General features: G+C 43.8%; 1 long non-coding RNA gene across 3 annotated transcripts; it reads right to left on the bottom strand.

The window, feature by feature from the left end:
* Positions 1-17,804: 17,804 nt before the first annotated feature.
* On the bottom strand, positions 17,805-24,856 carry LOC120965170 (uncharacterized). Of its 3 annotated transcripts, none has more exons than XR_012184870.1 (4): positions 24,556-24,856; positions 22,432-23,403; positions 20,816-20,938; positions 17,805-19,054 (listed from the first exon to the last, which is right to left on the bottom strand). It is a non-coding gene; the product is annotated as an uncharacterized lncRNA (long non-coding RNA). The 3 variants fall into 3 exon arrangements; XR_006664273.2 differs by lacking the exon at positions 17,805-19,054 and adding an exon at positions 19,462-19,600; XR_005757487.3 differs by lacking the exon at positions 17,805-19,054 and adding an exon at positions 19,798-20,285.
* Positions 24,857-25,007: the final 151 nt, after the last annotated feature.

Raw genomic sequence — 25,007 nt, 5'->3', positions numbered from 1 at the left:
TTCGGAATTTTTCTGGAGAAGGAGTTTCTCTCGAAAGAAGTGAGTGGGAGGAAAGTAGAACTTGATGAGGTAATTGTACCTGCTCCCTTATTGGAAAGTAGTTCATCGCAGAAACCAGTTTCTGCGACGCCTATACCGATTAGTGAGGAAATTAATGATGATGATCATGGAACTTCAGATCAAGTTATTACTGAACCTCGTAGGTCAACCAGAGTAAGATCCGCACCAGAGTGGTACGGTAATCCTGTTCTGGAGGTTATGTTACTAGACCATGACGAACCTACGAACTATGAAGAAGCGATGGTGAGCCCAGATTCCGCAAAATGGCTTGAAGCCATGAAATCTGAGATGGGATCCATGTATGAGAACAAAGTGTGGACTTTGGTTGACTTGCCCGATGATCGGCAAGCAATTGAGAATAAATGGATCTTCAAGAAGAAGACTGACGCTGACGGTAATGTTACTGTCTATAAAGCTCAACTTGCTACAAAAGGTTTTCGACAAGTTCAAGGGATTGACTACGATGAGACCTTCTCACCCATAGTGATGCTTAAGTCTGTCCGAATCATGTTAGCAATTGCCGCATTTTATGATTATGAAATTTGGCAAATGGATGTCAAAACTGCATTCTTGAATGGATTTCTGGAAGAAGAGTTGTATATGATGCAACCGGAAGGTTTTGTCAATCCAAAGGGAGCTAACAAAGTGTGCAAGCTCCGGCGATCCATTTATGGACTGGTGCAAGCCTCTCGGAGTTGGAATAAACGCTTTAATAGTGTGATCAAAGCATTTGGTTTTGTACAGACTTTTGGAGAAGCCTGTATTTACAAGAAAGTGAGAGGGAGCTCTGTAGCATTTCTGATATTATATGTGGATGACATATTGCTGATTGGAAATGATATAGAATTTCTGGATAGCATAAAGGGATACTTGAATAAGAGTTTTTCAATGAAAGACCTCGGTGAAGCTGTGTATATATTGGGCATCAAGATCCATAGAGATAGATCAAGATGCTTAATTGGACTTTCACAAAGCACATACCTTGACAAAGTTTTGAAGAAGTTCAAAATGGATCAAGCAAAGAAAGGGTTCTTGCCTGTGTTACAAGGTGTGAAGTTGAGTAAGACTCAATGCCTGACCACTGCAGAAGATAGAGAGAAGATGAAAGATGTTCCCTATGCTTCAGCCATAGGCTCTATCATGTATGCAATGTTGTGTACCAGACCTGATGTGTGCCTTGCTATAAGTCTAGCAGGGAGGTACCAAAGTAATCCAGGAGTGGATCACTGGACAGCGGTCAAGAACATCCTGAAATACCTGAAAAGGACTAAGGATATGTTTCTCGTTTATGGAGGTGACAAAGAGCTCATCGTAAATGGTTACGTTGATGCAAGCTTTGACACTGATCCGGACAATTCTAAATCGCAAACCGGATACGTGTTTACATTGAACGGTGGAGCTGTCAGTTGGTGCAGTTCTAAACAAAGCGTCGTGGCGGGATCTACGTGTGAAGCGGAATACATAGCTGCCTCGGAAGCAGCAAATGAAGGAGTCTGGATGAAGGAGTTCATATCCGATCTAGGTGTCATACCTAGTGCATCGGGTCCAAAGAAAATCTTTTGTGACAATACTGGTGCAATTGCCTTAGCGAAGGAATCCAGAGTTCACAAGAGAACCAAGCACATCAAGAGATGCTTCAATTCCATCCGGGATTTAGTTCAGGTGGGAGACATAGAAATTTGCAAGATACATATGGATCTGAATGTTGCAGACCCGTTGACTAAGCCTCTTCCACGAGCAAAACATGATCAGCACCAAGGCTCCATGGGTGTTAGAATCATTACTGTGTAATCCAGATTATTGACTCTAGTGCAAGTGGGCGACTGAAGGAAATATGCCCTAGAGGCACTGATAAAGTTATTATTTATTTCCTTATATCATGATAAATGTTTATTATTCATGCTAGAATTGTATTAACCGGAAACATAATACATGTGTGAATACATAGACAAACGGAGTGGCACTAGTATGCCTCTACTTGACTAGCTCGTTGATCAAAGATGGTTATGTTTCCTAGCCATAGACATCAGTTGTCATTTGATTAACGGGATCACATCATTAGGAGAATGATGTGATTGACTTGACCCATTCCGTTAGCTTAGCACTCGATCGTTTAGTATGTTGCTATTGCTTTCTTCATGACTTATACATGTTCCTATGACTATGAGATTATGCAACTCCCGTTTACCGGAGGAACACTTTGTGTGCTACCAAACGTCACAACGTAACTGGGCTATTATAAAGGTGCTCTACAGGTGTCTCCGAAGGTACTTGTTGGGTTGGCGTATTTCGAGATTAGGATTTGTCACTCTGATTGTCGGAGAAGTATCTCTGGGCCCTCTCGGTAATGCACATCACTTAAGCATTGCAAGCATTGCAACTAATGAGTTTGTTGCGGGATGATGTATTACAGAACGAGTGAAGAGACTTGCCAGTAATGAGATTGAACTAGGTATTGAGATACCGACGATCGAATCTCGGGCAAGTAACAAACGATGACAAAGGGAACAACGTATGTTGTTATGCGGTCTGACCGATAAAGATCTTCGTAGAATATGTGGGAGCCAATATGAGCATCCAGGTTCCGCTATTGGTTATTGACCGGAGACGTGTCTCGGTCATGTCTACAGAGTTCTCGAACCCGTAGGGTCCGCACGCTTAAAGTTTCGATGACAGTTATATTATGAGTTTATATGTTTTGATGTACCGAAGGTTGTTCGGAGTCCCGGATGTGATCACGGACATGACGAGGAGTCTCGAAATGGTCGAGACATGAAGATTGATATATTGAAAGCCTATGTTTGGATATCGGAAATGTTCCGGGTGAAATCGGGATTTTACCAGAGTACTGGGAGGTTACCGGAACCCCCCGGGGGCTTAATAGGCCATAGTGGGCCTTAGTGGAAGAGAGGAGAGGCGGCCAGGGCACGGCCGCGCGCCCCTCCACTAGTCCGAATAGGACAAGGAGAGGGGGGGCGGCGCCCCCCCTTTCCTTCCTCTCTCCCTCCTCTTTCCCCCTCCACTCCTAGTCCAACAAGGAAAAGGGAGGGAGTCCTACTCCCAGTGGGAGTAGGACTCCTCCTGGCGCGCCCCTTCTGGCCGGCCGCACCTCTCCCCCTTGCTCCTTTATATACGGGGGCAGGGGCACCCTAGAGACACAACAATTGATCGTTTGATCTTTTAGCCGTGTGCGGTGCCCCCCTCCACCATAGTTCACCTCGATAATACTGTAGCGGTGCTTAGGCGAAGCCCTGCGTCGGTAGAACATCATCATCGTCACCACGCCATCGTGCTGATGAAACTCTCCCTCAACACTCGTCTGGATTGGAGTTCGAGGGACGTCATCGGGCTGAACGTGTGCTGAACTTGGAGGTGCCGTGCGTTCGGTACTTGATCGGTCGGATCATGAAGACGTACGACTACATCAACCGCGTTGTGCTAACGCTTCCGCTTTCGGTCTACGAGGGTACGTGGAGAACACTCTCCCCTCTCGTTGCTATGCATCACCATGATCTTGCGTGTGCGTAGGAAATTTTTGAAATTACTACGTTCCCCAACACCTCATGGGCCTTAGTGGAGAGAGGGAGGGGCGGCCAGGGCAGGCCGCGCGCCCCCTCCCCCTCTAGTCAGAATTGGACAAGGAAGGGGGGCGGCGGCCCCCTTTTTCCTCCCCCTCTCTCCTCCTTCCTTCCCTCCTACTCCTACTCATGGAAGGGGTGGAATCCTACTCCCGGTGGGAGTAGGAGTCCCCTTGGGGCGCGCCTAGGAGGCCGGTCTCCTCCTCCTCCTCCACTCATTTATATACGGGGGAGGGGGCACCACATAGAAACACAAGTTGATCATTGATCTCTTAGCCATGTGCGGTGCCCCCCTCCACCATAATCCACCTCGGTTGTATCGTAGTAGTGCTAGGCGAAGCCCTGCGCCGGTAGCTTCATCATCACCGTCCTCATGCCGCCGTGCTGACGAAGCTCTCCCTCGAAGCTCTACTGGATCGTGAGTTCGTGGGACGTCGCCGAGCTGAACGTGTGCAGATCGCGGAGGTGCCGTACGTTCGGTACTAGGATCGGTCGATCGTGAAGACGTACGACTACATCAACCGCGTTGTCATAACGCTTCCGCTTTAGGTCTATGAGGGTACGTGGACAACACTCTCCCCTCTTGTTGCTATGCATCACCATGATCTTGCGTGTGCGTAAGATTTTTTTTGAAATTACTATGTTCCCCAACACTCCTCCCTCTCCACGCCGCCAGTCCGAGCCCCTCCACCTCCTCCCTTTCCCGCTTCGGCGCTCTGCCCACGGTCGCTCTGCCCACGCTCCGGCACTCCGCCATGGTCCGAAGCAAGATCACCTACTACGCCATGCTAACACCAGAGCGCTGCTACGAGATACAACAAGAGATCCGGGCGAGGCAAGCCGCTCGCGCCGCCCGCATCGCTGTCGGGCTGCGTCCAGACTCTCCGAAGCCGGAGGACGAGGAGGAGGAGCTGGGGGAAGAGGAGAAGGAGGAGATGGCTCCAATGGAGGTGGAGGAGCTGAATCAGTAGGTGTTGGCCTTCAACATGGAGCAGGCGAAGGCGAAGTTCGCCGTCGCCCAGCCCGACGAGATGGCAGAGCAGCAGGCCATCCTGGAGTCCATCCAGGATGAGGCCTATGTGGAGGCCAACCGGGTGTTCCTCCGGCGGGAGCTGGCGCAGTCGAATGTGCTCTTCGCCGAGCTCGACGCGAAGATAGAGGCGGAGGAGGCCGGAGTAGAGCAGCCGGAGGCGCCGGAGGAGGTGGAGCTCCAGCTGCTTCCTATGCTGCCGGAGCCGGGCACAAAGATCGTCGCATCTCCGACGACGAGTAGCTAGTTGATCGACGTAGTACGTACATTTATTTAGTTTATGTCTTTGTATGGATTTGAGAATCTAGTATGAGATGTCCGGATGCAACAAGTGAAATTTGAGGCGTGTCTAGTCACCGCACGCGGATGCATCCAGCGCCCGGGCGCGTTCGCGGGCATTTGAGGGGCCATATTTGTTATATGTGGTTGTAGATGCTCTAAGCTCCCTAGAGGTAAAAGGCATCATAATCAATAATTGGAATCGGGTCAACCGATTTTGAGGTGTGCAATTGGAATCGGGTCACCCGATTTTGACCAAGTCAATAATTTCTCAAAGCTCTCATTCAATTCTTTTATACTATACACTATGTTTCCTAATTTTTAAGTCCTCACAATTAATTGAGGTTTTTAGTTCAGACTTAGTCACCTGATTTTGACCGGGTCAATAATTTCTCAAGGAGCTCTCCCATTTAATTATTTTAATTCATCATAATCACTAATTTTGAAGCTCTTTTATTCGATTGAGATATTCAATTTTGAATTTGGTTTACGATTTTGATAGGGCTAACGATTTTTTAAATCAATCAACACCAACCGGCTAGAAAAACATATCAACCCCGTGCACCCTCTTACCACCTAGAAAAAAGAAGCGCCACCATGTGATGATACTATAGCACCAATATAGTACATGTAGCCACTGACGCAGAAATTTACCCAAAAATTATGAGTTGATTAGCGCATAACACAAAATCACACCAAGAAAGACCCACCAAATTACTACATTATAAATAAACATAAAACACACTCCATCGTCTCCCCCATCCGTCAAACTAAATATTCCATCAGTTCTAAAATACAAGGGGTATTAGGTCTTTTGAAAGTCAAATTTCTTTAACTTTGACCAAGTTTAGAGCCAAAAGTATCGACACCCACAATGTTAATAATTTTTTTATGGAAATTCATTTCATGATGAATCTAATAACACAAATTTAATATTAGGAATTTTGATAATTTATTCATAAATTTGATCAAACTTAAAGAGGTTGGACTTTTTAGAAAAGTAATACACCTTATATTTTAAAACAAAACAAGTATTTATTTTTAAGAATCTCTTTTTTGACCCTTCTAGTAAGTAATCATAGGAAGATGGACAGACGTTTGGCAATCGGATTCATATAAATGTTTTGTAATCATGATCGACATTTGTTTTTAACAAAAAAATCAGAAGAAAAGGTAAGCAATTGGATGAGAAGAACAAATGAAAAGACAACATGAGGACTAGGAGTCAACATGAGGACTAGGAGTCAGTTCTGTTTACATTTGATCCTTGAGATTCATCGCGGTTCTCATGATTCCTAGGCCCGGTTCTTTTGCCAGAATCTGGGGTTTCTCCCAGAATCCGACCCCTACCCAGCTTCTCCCAGAATATTTGAGCCTCATTTGTTTTACAATCCTATCTAATTAGACCGGCTCAAAGATTCTGGGAGAAGCTGGGTAGAGGTTGGATTCTGGGAGAATCCCCAGATTCTGGCAAAAGAACTGGGCACTAGTCAGTTTATTTCGGATCGAAACAGGCAAGCCGCGTCCGCGTGTGGAGCCCAATCCAAATCTGTCTGGGCTCGCACTCAAACGCCCAGCGCACCTGACTATCCCCAGCCCAGGCCCACCAACACGATGAAAAGTGACTATCCCCAGCCCAACATCAACATCGCCCAGAAACTTAGAGTTTCCTTCCGTTTCTCAAAAAAAAACTCAGGGTTTCCTTCCTTCCTTTCAACCTCCACTAAATCATTCATGACGCGCTTTGCTTCGTCCGTCCATTTTACCGGTAAAATGATAAGAATTCCATAACCAAATAATGGTCACATAAAACATAAAAGTAAATATTAAAGTGAGTTGATTGACAACAAACTGAACTTTCTGGATAGCAAAACAAAGCAGACCACCGGTACTTGTTTTTAGGAGGATAGTAGTAAATATGTCTACTACACAAAACAAATTATACTATGCTAGGATTCCCATGTTGATGGTTTTGTGAACCTTGATGCTCAATGATGAACTGATATTGCCCAATTTCAGAGCTAGAGAATAATTAGAAAAAAAGATGATAAATTCCTAAGAGCCAGGTAGTTATAATTACAATATACTGCTCGCCATTAACAAACCATTGCATTCAGGGGTAGTTATATATACAGCCGGTCTATTCTACTAATATTAGCAGAATAACTATTCTGATAACACTTCCGCACTACACGCTCAACACGAGGGCACTGCACTTTCAACAACAGGGGTACTGCAATACAGAGACTAGTGAACTTCGTGTCTGAAAAAACTGCATGCGGTGTTTTTTTGGTACCTTTTTCGCTCTAGTTTTTTAACCGTTTATCGGAACGAGGCGTGTAATACATCGTTGAGAAGCTATGGTTCAGGCGCAACTTCTCCATGTTAAACAGTTTTCGAGATTCATCATGGTTTAAGAGCAGTTTTGAAATTGGTGCGACCCATGACGAGTGGCAGCGAGCGTTTTTTCACGATTTCTTCTAAACCGCTTGTCGGAATGAAGCAAATGATACACCGTTGGAAAGATATCATCGAGGCGCATATTTTTCATATCTATTATTTTCTCTAATTCGTTACGGTTTAAGAGCAGTTTCAAATTTACTAAATCGCGGAATTCTGTTTTTCATTTTTTTTTTGAAATTTTTGGTACTGTTTTCTCTCCAGTTTTCTAACCATTTGTCGAAATGAGGCGTGTGATACGCCGTTGGAAAGCTACGGACAAGGCACAAATTTCATATGTTAAAATGTTTTTGAGATTCCTTACGCTTTTTAGTTAATTTTAAAAAGCGTGCGGCTGACGACGAGAGGCAGCGGCCGTTTTTCGTGAAATTTTTACAAACCGCTGGACGAAATGACTCAAATGATACACCATTGGATAGATATCGACGAGGCGCAACTTTTTCATGTAGACCACTCTCTCCGATTCCTTACGGTTTAGGAGCAGTTTTGATTTTACCGAAATGCGGACACTGTTTTTTTTTTTGCGACACCAAAATCATCGTATGTACTGCATCAGACAGAAAACCGCACTTCTTTTTGACTAAAAACTGCACTTCATCGGACAAACAAGTGCACTGCATGATTTCTTTTTTGTGGGACGTAAATTTTCCTAAACGAGGTGGAGTGCACTTCATGTCGAGTGTTGGTGAACCACGATACTATGAAAAGTGAACCTCGAGACTACCGTAAACGGGCCGTATTGCATCAGAGAGAAACCACACTTAGTTAGACTAAATACCGCACTTCAATGGACATACAAGTGCGCTGCATGATTTCTTTTTTGTGGGACATAAATTTTTCCAAACGAGGTAGCAAACCGCACTTCTTTAGACTAAAATCCGCACTTCATCAGACGGACAAGTGTACTGTTTGATTTCTTTTTTGTGAGACATAAAATTTTCCAAACGAGGTGGAGTGCACTTCATGTTGAGTGTTGGTGAACCGCAATACTATGAAAAGTGAACCTCGAGACTACCGTAAACGGGCCGCGACACTACCGAAAATGAACCGCTTGAGCTTTTTCCAAACTCAATATTTTTTACGTGCATAGAACGGGCGAGTGGACCGCAGGGACTGAGCAAGTGAACCACATGTAATGAGAAGTGAGCTACTTTCCGAGGTGTTTTTGTTTCGGATCACCAAGTGAACCATGAAGGACTTTTATGGCGAACTTCGTGAGAGAAACATAGCCATCCAGTACATATACATTCATTATTTTTACACAGCTACACAGCCATCCAGTACATAGCAGAATCAACGACGGAGTACCCAACTGTACTACACTAGGCAAAGACTTGCTTATGCAAAATTACCACCCATTTTTCTTACTACAAAATGAACTTCAAATGCACTAGGCAGTGCCCTTTTTCTCTCCGCGTTTCTCATAAACAACAAAATGAACTTCAAATGAACATCGATGTTCTCTTCTTTGTCTTATTGGGCGCACTTCTTTGAGTAAACTGCACATTGACGCAAACAAACACCAACGAAGCACAAAGCGAACCTCTTCTTTGATTAAACTGCACGGCCATGGGGGACTACAAAAAAAAGCAACGAACTATGGCGGCGAGCACTGAAATGAACTCGCCGGTGCCACCGGACTGCACGTCTGACCACGAGCCTCGTGCCACCGGAATGCAAGCACGCTCACCGATGGACTGGACATCCAGCCGCACCGCGCTGATGCACAAAGCGAACTGAAGTGTTGTGCCCAAGTGAAATCTGAAAAAGCAAAAAAAATGAAGGGGAGGAGAGGACGCCGGAGGCCGGTGCTTGCGGTGCCAAATTGCATCGCGTTCCCCAGTGCACTGCAAGCCCGGGCCGCCTGGACTGCAAGGGGAGGAGGGCAGCTCGTCCAGAGGACATGGCGGATCTCGCTGATGATGCAACAGAGACCCGTCGTACTGCATCAACCGTCAGGGACTACTTTTGGACTAAAGCAGGGGACAGCCTGCGGTGGAGCTAGGCATGAATTGGGGTGAGGAGAGGTGAGGCCTGGCGGCTGGCAGGGTCCTGGACGATGGGAGGGACCAGCAGGGAGAGATCGACGGTGCAGAGGAGGGAAGTGACGAGGCATCCGTGGGCGGTTGCCGGGTCGAATCCATCATCGGCGGCGCGGTGGGCCTCGGATCCCTCGTCGTGGAGCACCATGGGGAGCGACCTCTTCCAGATTGGACGCCACGGATCTCACAACGGGGCGGTGGCTCCAGTTCACCGGCCTCCTTTTCCACCTCGGCCCAGTGAGCCTGACCGGTGATCCGGCGCCAGCGCAACAAGGAGGAGGCTGAATTCACCGGATCGGGTCACCGGTGCCTCGGCTGGTTACTTTGGAAGGTGGCCACATGCCCTGGATGTCACCTGCGAGGTAGGAGGAAGGGCAGGACGGAAGGCTGGTTCTGGTGGGACGCCAGAGGTAGGGTGGGTGGTGGGTGTCGGAGGAAGGGGGTGGTCGGGCGCCGGAGGGAGGGGTGGAGAAGAAGATGGCGGGGCGGGGCTGGCTCACTAGGCCTAGGTGAAGGTGGGGCGCTGGCTTGCAGTGGCCGCACACGGAGAAGATGGTGGGGCGGCGCTGGCTCGCGGCTGCCGGGTATCGAGAGGATGGTGGCGCGGCGAGGGAGGTTGAGAGGGCCGACAGGGAGAAGGAGGTGGGGGAATTTTGGGGGGCGTCGTGATGTGGTAGGAGGTGAGAGGAAGAAGCCGTTCGTGGCCTCATGGGTGGGGTGGAACCATCGAGTGGATAAGGTGGAGTGGGTGGCTGGATGCGGTTTAGTTTGGTTCGGGACGGGCGGGTTGACAGGGTGTTAGCAGAATAAGCTATTGTTAGCAGAATTAGACTCTTAAAGGGTGTTATCATAATAGACCCACCCTATATATATATATATATATATATATATATATATATATATATATATATAGGGTGACACTATTCTGATTCTAGGATTAGAATACTTATTCTGATCACGGCGCGCCTCTATATAGACAGGATTGACAGTTCCCAAAATTTCAAACCGCTCGACCGAAGAAAAAAAAACACAGCTACCCCTAACCTCCCGTATCCCTGCCTTCGGGACATCCTCTCCCAAATCGCCGCCACATCTCCAGCTCGGCCGGCGCCCTCCTCCACGGCCGGCACGCCACCACACCCGCGTCAGAGCGCATCCTCCCGCGTGGTCGGCGCCCCTCCACGCCCCGACCCCCTCACCCCCCCCCCCCTCTTGTGGCCGGCGCGCCACCTACCCTTCTCACCATGGCCGGTGAGCCTCCTCCCGTCTCCACCCTCAGATCCAGCCACCGCAGGGCCCTGGAGCCCCGCATGCTATTCTCCTGGCCATGGATTCCCATGCGCCGCCGTAGGGCGCTGGATCCCAAGCGCCGCCGCCGTCGGGGTACTGGCTCGCCTGCCACATCACCGCTGGGACCTCGGCTCCCTCGTGCGTTGCAGGGGCCCCCACACGGCGCCGCAAACCGCACAACCGCGTCGCCTGCACTTACCCTCTTCCCTGAGCTCCCCTGAGCGGCCCTGCCCCGGATTCACACCTCGCCGGACTATGGGGCTCATGCCGCAGCACCTTCCCTCCCCCAAGTTCGTGCGCCCCTACGCGAGCTCCTTCCCCACCTCTGGCCAACTGCCGCCGCGTACCTGTTCACTGCTGTCGCGCGTGGACTGCAGCGAGGGCCGAATCCGACCTTCCCTGGCATCGCCTTTCTTCCTTCTCTCTTGTGGCCAGTTTGGTGAGCAGCGCTGGTCTTTGTGTCGTGGTCCTTGATAACCCACAAGTATAGGGATCAATTGTAGCCTCTTTCGATAAGTAAGAGTGTCGAACCCAACGAGGAGCTAAAGGTAGAACAAATATTCCCACAAGTTCTATCGACCACCGATACAACTCTACGCACACTTGACGTTCGCTTTACCGGAAACAAGTATGAAACTAGAAGTACTTTGTAGGTGTTTTTGGATAGGTTTGCAAGAATATAAAGAGCACGTAAATAAAAAGTAGGGGCTGTTTAGATGAAGACACAACTAAGTTAGTTCTAGTAAAGAGCTTTTTGTTACGAGAAAGTTATTTGTCCCTAGGCAATCGATAACTAGACCGGTAATCATTATTGCAATTTTATTTGAGGGAGAGGCATAAGCTAACATACTTTCTCTACTTGGATCATATGCACTTATGATTGGAACTCTAGCAAGCATCCGCAACTACTAAAGATCATTAAGTTAAAACCCAACCATAGCCTTAAAGTATCAAGTCCTCTTTATCCCATACGCAAACAACCTACTTACTCGGGTCTGTGCTTCTGTCACTCACGCCACCCACCATAAGGGGCGAGAGCCCCTCCGAGATTGGATCTGTCTCTCTGTCTCTCTCTGTTTCTGCGCTCTCCTCTGCTGCCCTTTCACCGTTTCTTTTATATCCGGAGATCCGTAACTCCGATTGGGTTGAATCTTTCGCCCAGATCTTTCTCATAAAATTAGCTTTCTTGTGGCAAAAGAAGAGCGTCAACCGCCTTATGGGGTGCCCACGAGGGTCCAAGGCGCGCCTGCCCCCTGCGGCGCGCCCCCTGCCTCGTGGCCCCCTCGGGCACCGTCTCGCGTTGGTTTTACTTCCCAAAAATCATCAATATTCCAAAATAATTCTCCGTCCATTTTTATCCTGTTTGGACTCCGTTTGATATTGGGTTTCTGCGAAACATAAAACATGCAACAAACAGGAACTGACACTGGGCACTGGATCAATATGTTAGTCCCAAAATTAATATAAAAAGTTGCCAACAGTATATGAAAGTTGTATAATATTGGCATGGAACAATCAAAAATTATATATACGACGGAGACGTATCAGCATCCCCAAGCTTAATTCCTGCTCGTACTCGAGTAGGTAAATGATAAAAAAGATAATTTTTGATGTGGAATGCTACCTAGCATGATCTTCATCATGTATCTAATCATGGCATGAATATTAAGATACGAGTGATTCAAAACAATAGTCTATCATTTGACATCAAAACAATAATACTTCAAGCCTACTAATAAAGCAATCATGTCTTTTCAAAATAACATGGCCAAAGAAGGTTATCCCTACAAAATCATATAGTCTGGCTATGCTCCATCTTCACCACACAAAATATTCACATCATGCACAACCCCGATGGCAAGCCGAGCAATTGGTTCATACTTTTTAACGCGCTTCAGCCTTTTCAACCCTCACGCAATACATGAGCGTGAGCCATGGACATAGCACTATAGGTGGAATAGAATATGATGATGGGGGTTATGTGGAGAAGACAAAAAAAGAGAAAATCTCACATCGACGCGGCTAATCAACGGGCTATGGAGATGCCCATCAATTGATGTCAATGTGAGGAGTAGGGATTGCCATGCAACGGATGCACTAGAGCTATAAGTATATGAAAGCTGAAACTGAAACTAAGTGGGTGTGCATCCAACTTGCCTGCTCATGAAGACCTAGGGCATTTGAGGAAGCCCATCGTTGGAATATACAAGCCAAGTTCTATAGTGAAAATTCCCACTAGTATATGAAAGTGATAACTCAAGAGACTCTCTATATGAAGAACATGGTGCTACTTTGAAGCACAAGTGTGGTAAAAGGATAGTAACATTGCCCCTTCTCTCTTTTTCTCTCATTTTTTGTTTTTCCCCTTTTTTGGGCCTTCTCTTTTTTTGGCCTTTCTCTCTTTTTTTATTTTTTCGTCTGGAGGCTCATCCCGACTTGTGGGGGAATCATAGTCTCCATCATCCTTCCCTCACTGGGGCAATGCTCTAATAATGATGATCATCATACTTTTATTTACTTACAACTCAATATTACAACTCGATATCTAGAACAAAGATATGACTCTATATGAATGCCTCCGGCGGTGTACCGAGATGTGCAATGATCTAGCGTAGCAATGACATCAAAAAACGGACAAGCCATGAAAACATCATGCTAGCTATCTTACGATCATGCAAAGCAATATGACAATAAATGCTCAAGTCATGTATATGATGATGATGGAAGTTGCATGGCAATATATCTCGGAATGGCTATGGAAATGCCATGATAGGTAGGTATGGTGGCTGTTTTGAGGAAGATATAAGGAGGTTTATGTGTGATAGAGCGTATCGTATCACGGGGTTTGGATGCACCGGCAAAGTTTGCACCAACTCTCAAGGTGAGAAAGGGCAATGCACGGTACCGAAGAGGCTAGCAATGATGGAAGGGTGAGAGTGCGTATAATCCATGGACTCAACATTAGTCATAAAGAACGCACATACTTATTGCAAAAATCTATTAGTCATCGAAACAAAGTACTACGCGCATGCTCCTAGGGGGATAGATTGGTAGGAAAAGACCATCGCTCATCCCCGACCGCCACTCATAAGGAAGACAATCAATAAATAAATCATGCTCCGACTTCATCACATAAGGTTCACCATATGTGCATGCTATGGGAATCACAAAATTCAACACAAGTATTTCTACAATCCACAACTACCCACTAGCATGACTCTAATATCACCATCTTTATATCGCAAAACTATTGCAAGGAATCAAACATATCATATTCAGTGATCTACAAGTTTTATGTAGGATTTTATGACTAACCATGTGAATGACCAGTTCCTGTCATCTCTCTAAATAGATATAAGTGAAGCAAGAGAGTTTAATTCTTTCTACAAAAGATATGCCAACGCTCTAACAAATATAAGTGAAGCAAAAGAGCATTCTATAAATGGCGGTTTTTTAGAAGAGAAATAGGCAATCCATACTTCAAATGATATAAGTGAAGCACATGAAGCATTCTATAAAGCCATACTCAAAAGATATAAGTAAAGTGCAAAGAGCATTCTATAAATCAACCAAGGACTATCTCATACCAGCATGGTGCATAAAAGAAAACTAAAGCAAAAGACGCTCCAAGATTTGCACATATCGCATGAACGAAACGCATCCGAAAACATACCGATACTTGTTGAAGAAAGAGGGGATGCCTTCCGGCGCATCCCCAAGCTTAGACGCTTGAGTCTCCTTGAATATTTACTTGGGGTTCCTTGGGAATCCCCAAGCTTGAGCTCTTGCCTCTCCTTCTTCTCCTCACATCGAGACCTTCTCGATCATCGAACACTTCATCCACACAAAACTTCAACAGAAAACTCGGTAAGATCCGTTAGTATAATAAAGCAAATCACTACTCTAAGTACTGTTGCAAACCAATTCATATTTTGTTTTTGCATTGTGTCTACTGTAATATAACTTTTTCATGGCTTAATCCACTGATATAAATTGATAGTTTCATCAAAACAAGCAAACTATGTATCAAAAACAGAATTTGTCTAAAACAGAACAGTCTGTAACAATCTGAACATTCACCATACTTCTGATGCTTGAACAATTCTGACAAAATTAGGAAAAAATAAACAATTTTTATATAAAGACAGTGCAAAAAGAGTCAGAACCGTTTGACGTTCCAGTAAAAAATAAAAAATCGCGCACTACAGCCAAAGTTTCTGTCCTGCACCGCACAAACCAACAAGCATCGTAAACATCCTAAAGGCAAACCTTGGCACATTATTTTTATAATACAATGGAATTGTACAAGGGGATAATTATTTTTGTTGAAAAGTTTCTGTAATCAAGATTCGCAAAGTTTCCGTGAGCATGAACAAAGTTCAAGGCTAGCTCCCACTTCAACAATGCTCGTCTTTCTCACTTTCGCTTTTCTTTTTGAAAAAGTTTTGGGTTCCCCTATTTATTTTTGTTGTTTTTAAACTATATGAAAGAACTCAACAGAAATAAATGAATCTCTAAAACTTCCGGGTTGTCTCCCTGGCAGCGCTTTCTTTAAAGCCATTAAGCTAGGCATATAGTGCTCAAGTAGTGAATCCACCCGGATCCCAAGGTATATCAAAGCCAATTTTAATTAGCAATGATTTGGCATTTAGTAGTGAGCACAAAGCAACATATATCAAGAAAATACGAAGTCTAACTCTCTTCCTATGCATTGGCATGTCATAAAAGAACAATTCATGCACACATAGTAAAGGCCAATGCATAGTATAAACAGTTTCTTGCAATTTTATCGTGTTGGAAACATAGAGAGGTGGAGATATAGTTCCTCTCTCATAATAATTGCAAGTAGGAGCAGCAAGCACATGCATATTATACTCATCAAAATCATCATGTGCAACGGTAAAAGGCAACCCATCAATATAATCCTTAATAAGGGCAAACTTCTCCGATATAGTGTAGTTGGGAGAATCCAAAAAGATAATAGGACTATCATGCGTGGGTGCAATAGCAACAATTTCATGTTTAACATAAGGAACTATAGCAAGTTCATCTCCATAAGCATAATTCATATTGGCATCTTGGTCATAAGCATAGCAAGCATCATCAAAAAGGGATATTTCAAGAGAATCAACGGGATCATAACAATCATCATAGCAATCATCCTTCGGTAAGCATGAAGGGAAATTAAACAATGTATGAGTTGAAGAGTTACTCTCATTAGAAGGTGGGCACGGGTAGCTAATCCGCTCTTCCTCCTTTTGTTCTTCGCTCTCCTCATCATCTTTTTCATCCAATGAGCTCACAGTTTCACCAATTTCTTCTTCCATAGGTTCCTGGAAAATATTAGTCTCTTCTTGGACAGCGGAGACTTTCTCAATAAATGCATCAATATCAGAATTGTATTCATAATTGGCATAGCAATATTTAAGGATAGCTAAATTTTCAGGTCTATAAACAACATCATAAAGATTTTCAAACTCTTTGAACATAGATTCAATTTCATAAGCACCCATAAAAGCAACGAATTCTTCTATTTGTTCCACATCATAGTAATCATATACACCATTAGCATAAGAAGCTAAGGTTTTATTATCATTAAATTTGCATGAAAAGGGAAGGGGTGGAGCCTTCATCCTAGAGCAACAAGTATAATCATATCTCAAGCATAGTTGCCTAGCATACCACTTCAACATATGAATTTGATCCCACAATAGTTTCCCTTTGAGTCAAGCGATAATCCCTAAAGTATTCACGTTGATCCAACGTGTCTCCCATTACATAATTGAATGGGGTTTTCTCGGGATTATCAAAGTAGTACATAATATCTTTCACATAATGAGCATCGAGGGTTTTAGGATGGTCCCCATCTCCATGAGCAACAAGCACACCTAATTTTTTTGGTATTTCGTGTTCCATATCCATAACTAAAGATAAAGAACAACTAAGAACAACAAATAAAAATTACTTAGTGATAAAACAAACAAGCACACACGAGAATATCCGCCCCACGCTATTGCTCCCCGGCAACGGCGCCAGAAAAAGGTCTTGATAACCAACAAGTATATGGGATCAATTGTAGCCTCTTTCGATAAGTAAGAGTATCGAACCCAACGAGGAGCTAAAGGTAGAACAAATATTCCCTCAAGTTCTATCGACCACCGATACAACTCTACGCACACTTGACGTTCGCTTTACCGGAAACAAGTATGAAACTAGAAGTACTTTGTAGGTGTTTTTGGATAGGTTTGCAAGAATATAAAGAGCACGTAAATAAAAAGTAGGGGCTGTTTAGATGAAGACACAACTAAGTTAGTTTTAGTAAAGAGCTTTTTGTTACGAGAAAGTTATTTGTCCCTAGGCAATCGATAACTAGACTGGTAATCATTATTGCAATTTTATTTGAGGGAGAGGCATAAGCTAACATACTTTCTCTACTTGGATCATATGCACTTATGATTGGAACTCTAGCAAGCATCCGCAACTACTAAAGATCATTAAGGTAAAACCCAACCATAGCCTTAAAGTATCAAGTCCTCTTTATCCCATACGCAAACAACCTACTTACTCGGGTCTGTGCTTCTGTCACTCACGCCACCCACCATAAGCAAATCATGAACATATTGCAAACCCTACAGCGGGAATCCCTCATACTTGCGCGCCACGGAGAGCACCATAGGACAACACCAATAATAAAACATGCAACTCAAACCAATCTTGATCATCAAATAACCCATAGGACAAAATGGATCTACTCAAACATCATAGGATAGCCATACATCATTGGGAAATAATATATAGCATTGAGCACCATGTTTAAGTAGAGATTACAGCGGGTAAGAGAGAGGTTACACCGCTGCATAGAGAGGGGGAAGAGTTGGTGATGATGGTGGTGAAGTTGTTGGTGAAGATTGCGGTGATGATGATGGCCACGGCAGCGTTCCGGCGCCACCGGAAGAGAAGGGGAGAGGGGTCCCCTTCGTCTTCTTCTTCCTTGACCTCCTCCCTAGATGGGAGAAGGGTTTCCCCTCTGGTCCTTGGCCTCAAAATTACTTGAAAACAGCTAGGAATCAGAGAAAACCATCAACATGAAAAAGTTTCGCATTTTACGTAGCTTTTCAACGGTATATTATTTGCCGCATTCCGATAAAAGTTGTAAAATTACAGCGAAAATATATTTTTAGCCATTTTCAAAATTGATATAAAACCGTAAAGAATTGGGAGAAAAAATATATATATCAAAAAGTTTCGCATTTGTTCAAGCTTTCCAACGCCGTATCATTTGCTGGATTCGGACTTACGGTTAAAAAATTAGCTCGAAAATACGAACTCGGTGAAACCTGTATCGTACTCTAAATTAATTTTAAACCGTTTCAAATTAGAAAAACCTTTCAACATGAGAAAGTAGCGCATTTTCATAAGCTTTCCAACGCCATATCATTTGCCTCAATTGGATTAGCCGTTTAGAAATGACATCGAAAATACGAACTCGGCTGTTTGGTTTGCAAAATTTTACGATTTTCCAAATTAATCTTTAACCATAAGGATTAGAGAAAACTTTCAACATGTGGAAGGAGCGGTTTTACAGCAGCTTTGCAACGCCATTTTATTTGCCTCATTCTGATAAATGGTTTAGAAATACGATCGAAAATACGATTCACGTTTTTTGTATAAAAAAAACGGTTTTCAAAACTGCTCTTAAACTGCTTACATTTTGTCAAAATTTTAACTTGGGTCATGATACGGGTGTCCATAGCTTTCCAACGGTATATCGCAAGCCCCATTTGGGCAATGTTGACGGAAGTTCAACCTAGCACTGGGAGAAGTTCAGGTCGAACAACTCAGGCAGTAAAATTGCAAAAAACGCAATTTCATCACGACCCGAGAGCAAAATCCGTCAACGAGCGAGATTCCTATTTAAAACGGGTATTTAGTTGGTAAAAAATGTTTCTAGATTACACTAACATCATATAAAACACAACTAACCAGAATAATTCGCGCGAGGAGACACAGTTGCGAAGATAGCCCGAAGGTCGGGTTCCTATAGAGGGAAGTTCAGGCGTGTAACTCAGGAAGTTCATGTTGTGATCAGAATAATATTCTGATCCCTTAATCAGTATATATAGGGATTGAGCCACAGCCACAACCACTAGGAAAAAAAGAGTGGAACGTAAATTTACCTCACAGCCGAACCACATGCCACACCCACGAGCACACGCCTTGAACCACCGTAAGAAAGGGCTTCTGAGGTAATCTTACGATGTGCATGCAAGGCACGTTACGTTGTGGATGTGTGAGGAACTGAACCAGGGTAATCGCTGTAAGAAACCAGATGCTATTGATGTAATTTTACGACAAAAAGGAACGTAAAAAAAAGACTACAAAACACATGGGTTTTACACAGCGTAATTTCTGAATCCGACTGATGTCGTAGACCGATGAGATAAAAAACTAATCGAATTATGTTAATGATCAAAATGAGAGAATTATACAATAGCAAAAGGAACCTCAAATCTCTGATTTCTCCTCGTAAACAAAAAATCTCCAAGAGTGTGAGCTTAAAGCTTGACATGATAATTAACATCCATGAGAAGAAATTGTACATAATTTTTTTTAAGGAACATGATAAATTATATCGTCCAAGTCAACAGTCTATATTACAGCAAGCTAGTAGCAACCAAAAATTGAGCACATAAAGAAGCAACAAGTCAATAAAAATTCAGAGTTATGGCCAGAAAACTAAATATTTTCAGTTTCATATAATTGTACAGCTTCTGTATTGAGAAAACAAACTTGTTAGGCAACATGTACACGCCATATGGCTGAACCGAACGCTCTTCCATCAACCATGACATGTACTCCCTCTGTCAACGTACTACACTAGTGTTAAAAACGTTCTTATATTATGGGACGGAGGGAGTACATGATAAGTACAAGAAAAATAAGAATGACACGGTCTATGAACAAAAACATGGAAGTCTTCTGCTCAAGCAACACATCCAGGCAGTACCCAAGATCCCCTGTAACAAAACATAGCTAATAACATGGATGACACCCAGGGTAGTAGTCAATCAAAACGTGCATTCAGAGTGCTAATATTATGGTTTCATCATACAAAATTTGACGAGCATGCAGTTTTACTTGGTTACAATTTGGACCATATGGTGTTCAAATAATACAATCTGGGCCATATCAGGTAAATGTCATGCTTAGTGGTTCTTTACCCTTTCTATTGTTTATTTCTGCAGCTTACTGAAGTTCTACCTAGAGTAGGCATGGATCCTAGAGTCAGTGATTAAACAATCTGACTGGATCTTGTTGGCAAATCGATAGGCAAGGCTGCTGCCGAGAAGTACCTCATGGACACCCACCACACGCACCAAGTAGCAGCCATCAAATTGGATAATAGTTCTTGAAGCATAGGGGCCTAAAAAACAAAACGAAACGTGGTTTGGTACTTTGGGTTCAGATTTCGTCTGTGGCCGCTGGGTCCTAATCCCCACCCTTCTTTGTTTTCTCCCATAACTGCTGTAAACTCTGGCTTTGGTCCTATCAATGCTTGCAAAATAGAACATATCACCTCCCAGATAATAACAATCAAATCACATTAAATTTGACAGTAATGAAAATACATTTGAGGTATTTTTTTATTTTCTGTGGTTAAGATCACCAAATTTCGTGCAAAGTAAAACATCTGACTAGTTCTAGGCTGCGCATCGTGCTCCATATGTAATGTGCATGCGGATGTGTTTTTCATAACATTGAGCATTGAAACCATTCCATAGAAAATACCTTGCTGGATGTATCTGTTTTGTGCTATTTTACATATTTTTCTCCTATTCACATATGTTTAATGATAATTTTTCACATAACACAACACTCATCTGGGAAATCACAACACTACACCAGAATTTTGAAGAAATGAACAACTGTCAATCTGATGTAAGCTTGTAGGATAGCTATGCCCAAAAGAAATATATTTGTGGACGTAATCCATCCTAATTCTGCTACCTAGTTTTCTTACTGATCTAACTTAATTCAAGCAAATATTTCGCATGGGAGAGTAAATCAAGACATACTCATGTAAAATGACGGAGAGTGGTCGATACTGAAGAATTCCGGCTGCAAACAGCTAGTTGCCGACCGTTGTCGTAGGAGGAGATACCGCCCACATCAAGTAGAATGCCAACCACCACTGTACCCTGATACCGAGACCATCAGTAATGCTAAAAGATTATACAACAACAGAAGTTGCTACATGAAAACAGTAAATAGGAACATAATTCGAGCAGACACATTGGATGGGAGAGTAAATAGACACATACTCATATAAATTGATGGACTGGGGGCAATACTGATTGCATTAATATGTTCATAGCAAATGATTAAAGTGCACTGGGATATCATTTTTGAAGTTATTACTTGATACAATTTCTGATTTATCCTTTAATCTATGTGGAAACTTTTCGAGCTAACTCAGCATTTCCTTTATCTAATTTACAGAGGCCCTGGTGGTCCTTCATAAATTTTCATGTTGTGCATAAAAAAGTTTCAAGCAGCTAACTCAATATTTACACAGAGAGGTCAGGTTAGCTGAAACCAAATCAAAGTGAATACGATGATGGTCATAAGTTTATTTGATTTTTTGTACACCCCTTAAAATCAGAAACTGAATTCTTAGATCACGATTCATGTCATCTAGATATTACAGTTTGGACAGGATACTGGAAGAACTTTGACCTATCACTATATATTTTGGAGGCAAAGCTATCCCTGTACTAAGGAGAGCAAGCTCGAATACATTAGAACACCTTTAAGCTTTATACTGAATCCCTGACTTGTTGGAACTACCAAATCGCTAGTTCTGAATTCCAATTAGATGGCTGCATAGTCCAGCTACCTACACTAGGAGCTACAGAGTATGCCTACTCGTACTATCTTTAGATCAAGCTAATTTTGTGGCATACACATGGCCATCTCCTGTAGCAGCTGATGCAGCCAAATTTGGGACTAACAAACTGAAGAGTAATCGAACCACTCTCCTAACCAATCGGAATTCAAATGGTTCTTGTTTTGCTTCAGGCAACCATCAAACATAGCACCTCATATATGGCCTGTTTGGCAAATGATGGGGAGAGCAGTAGGAGATATAGAGGAGGGAGTTAGTAGGATATTGGGCAAGGGAATTAGTTTTATGGCCAATACTTTTTTTGCTTTATTTTGGGAATTACTAGCCGGGAGTGAAGGAGAAAGGTTTGATCGCCTTTTTGATTAGTGGGTCAGAACAAGAACTAGACGCAACATTACCAAATTGACCATTAGTCTGTTTGTTCCCCACCAATAAAAAATATTAACTAAATTGCTACTGGATCAAATAACGTCTACTATGTGATCATGATCATGGTCAACTATTTGATGGATGTTTCTGCTTTCTTCTTATATGCGTGCGCTCCTGCAGCCATAGTCGAAGATCTGAGGCAACTAAAATAAGGCTACGACTATCGGCTGGAAACATTTTGGAAATAAATTGAAGTTATTGAAGCATCTAGTCGAGTAGTCGGGCGTAACAAAGCAATCTGTGCAGAAGTTGTAGGAATGGCAGAATCAAACAAAACTCTTTTTAAAATGAATCAAACAGACAGGGCTGGATCCTGAAGCAAATCACTGGGGCATCTATCGGAGAGCGTCAAAGTACCTCTTCAAGAAGCAGACACGACACGACTCGCCGCGCCGCCCAACCACGACCAGCTCGTCGTCCAGCCGAGTACGCCGCTAAACCCTGGTTCATGGCGTGGTCCCGTCTTCGGCCGAGTGTTCGTCGCCGGCGACTCTGCCGACGAGGCGCCGTCCACACGGGAGATGCAGCCCTGACGCCAAGCACTACGGACGTCGCAACACGACGGCTCGGCCCGCCGCGTTGCCCGAAACTAAGACCACCCTGCAGAGACGCCGATCCCACGCGCCGCTCCCAACGCCGTGGAGCATCACGACGCCGGAGCCCAACCGCCGCTCGGAGCTCGCACCCCTCGTCCACGCCGCCCTTGGTTTTTTTTTCTTTTTTCAGATTATTACTCGCCCCTGATTAGAATTGGACGAGGGAGTTCGCTCTTTTTTTTCATCTCGGGTGTGGCCTTGTTTTTTTTTCTTTATCAGGGACGGAGTGGGCTCTTGACTTCACGTAAAATTACATCACACGGGATAAAATTTTACATCAGTATGGAGACGACCGGTAGACCCAGGGTGGTGCGATCGGGGAGTCCGGCTCGTTGTCTGGACCGGGGTGAAGAATTACTTAATCTTCACCCAGGGTTACTAATAGACTTTCTATATAGATCAAACTTGAATTATAAACTTCAGTATTGCGATGGGAGCTTCGTGCATATAAAAAACAAGGTACCTCTATATTTACTACATAGATCTATTCTTTACCTTATCTTTGGATATGCATTTCATCATTCGATGGCAAACCTCACCAAGCAAAAAAAAAACATGAAATGGTAAGACCTCTTAATAATCCAAATGAAGTGAATGATAACCCTAAATGAGGATTATTTGACGGAGATACAAGCTAATGGGGGCATAAACCGCAAAAGTGACCCGAGAGCACCTCCTGAATCTGTAGAGCTTAGACTGATATGTGCGGACATAAAAGTGTTGCAATCTGGACCTGCAATGGAAGGGTATATAATCAGTTAACTACGAATTAATAGAAGTAGAGAATAATCATTTTGCTAAAGTCCAATGTGCTTCTGCTTAACTCCATACAAATTCCCTTATAACTAACAAACTTCGGAGCATAGCTCTGGAGCTTGGATTTTCTATTTAACACCAAAATGGTGAAATCAAGTGAGGCGGTGTGACTGAGCCAAACCTATGCTTCTTTAACAAAGTGTCAGCTTATGTATGTGAGCATACTGAATAATACGAACCTATAAGTGTGATGTGGCCATTTTTCAGGCAAGCAGGCAGCAATAAGATCGCTAGTACACAGAGAACTATTTCATGCCAATAACATAAGTTCCTTGAAAAAACTACCATTGAATTTTAATAGTTTCATGAGCAATGCAAAGAAACATAATATATGAGTAAGATTTTGAAAAAAAAATTCTCATAAAAAAGCATTAAATGGGAACCTTCTGAAGAAAAGCATATGATTTTCATTCCTCATGCCATCAATCATATTGTACTATGACGTAAATACATATTATTGGACCAAACCTTTCTACCAATCAGTAGCAAGTCTATCAGTTATGAGCACGCTCTTGCGATCGAATCTGCTTTAGAGAGTCAAAACCATCCAACCTTTGATAACGCTCTGGAAACAAGATCTAAAGAGTGATCAGTACTGGTCACTCATTTTCAAATAATCCTACAGTAGATCCACGCACTGACATCACCCTCAAACCATTATTACTCAGCAAAACTGAGACAGGAGGAATGAAATTCATCTAATCAGCGCAAGTGCTCCTTGCAAAAAGAATATCACTAAAAGTGATTTCACCCTGTACGTTTAGCACAGATGCATCTAATGGAATGACTACCACCAGATCATAGACTCACAGGAGCCAGAGATACATGAACAGAGGAACATAGACGGTATTGGTAAACAATTCCAGAGTAGCAGCCCACAGGACACTCAGGCCCAATTCGCGACCAAAACTCAGATCCGACGACCATGGATGTCCCAAACACGAAATCGGATGGCTCATAGGTAAGGATGAGTGAGAGGACTCGGTTTAGCCTCAGTTTTACTCATTCTTAAATGCCGCCGCACACATAATAAAATCGTCAATTCTTTCCTGCCGCCACCGCCTCCTACCTTTTCCGGACGAACCGCCAACAGGGGCACCGCAGCGTTGTTGCCGGTCGTGCCTTCGGGGAGCAACCGCTCTGCCTGCGGCGGCGCTCACTCGCTGCGCCTCCGGTGGCGCTTCTTCTCCGACTCCGGCATAGGTAAAGCCACCCGGTCCCTCTCCCCTGGTAACAGTTCAACCAAGCATGCGTATGCTCCGCGTGCGCACACCCGTCCAACCGTGGTAACAGTTCGGCATGTCCCGCGTTCTGCGACTGTACAAGTTTCGCACTGCACACTGATTAGTTCAACCGAGCATGCGTATGCACTTGTAAGAACACAGAATCTTTGTGGCACTTGCTGGCCATTGGGTGAATGACTTGCTGTCGACTAAATGCAGGGTCCCTTTTCGCCAAGCGATGCATTTTTCTTTCTTTCTTTCTTTCTTTCTTTCTTTCTAGAACCGGTCTCTTGCACGC

Source organism: Aegilops tauschii, chromosome 5 (assembly GCF_002575655.3).
Source record: "Aegilops tauschii subsp. strangulata cultivar AL8/78 chromosome 5, Aet v6.0, whole genome shotgun sequence".
Classification (NCBI taxonomy): domain Eukaryota; kingdom Viridiplantae; phylum Streptophyta; class Magnoliopsida; order Poales; family Poaceae; genus Aegilops; species Aegilops tauschii.
The sequence above is the reverse complement of the archived record's forward strand: the minus strand, read 5'-3'. Positions and strand labels throughout refer to the sequence as shown.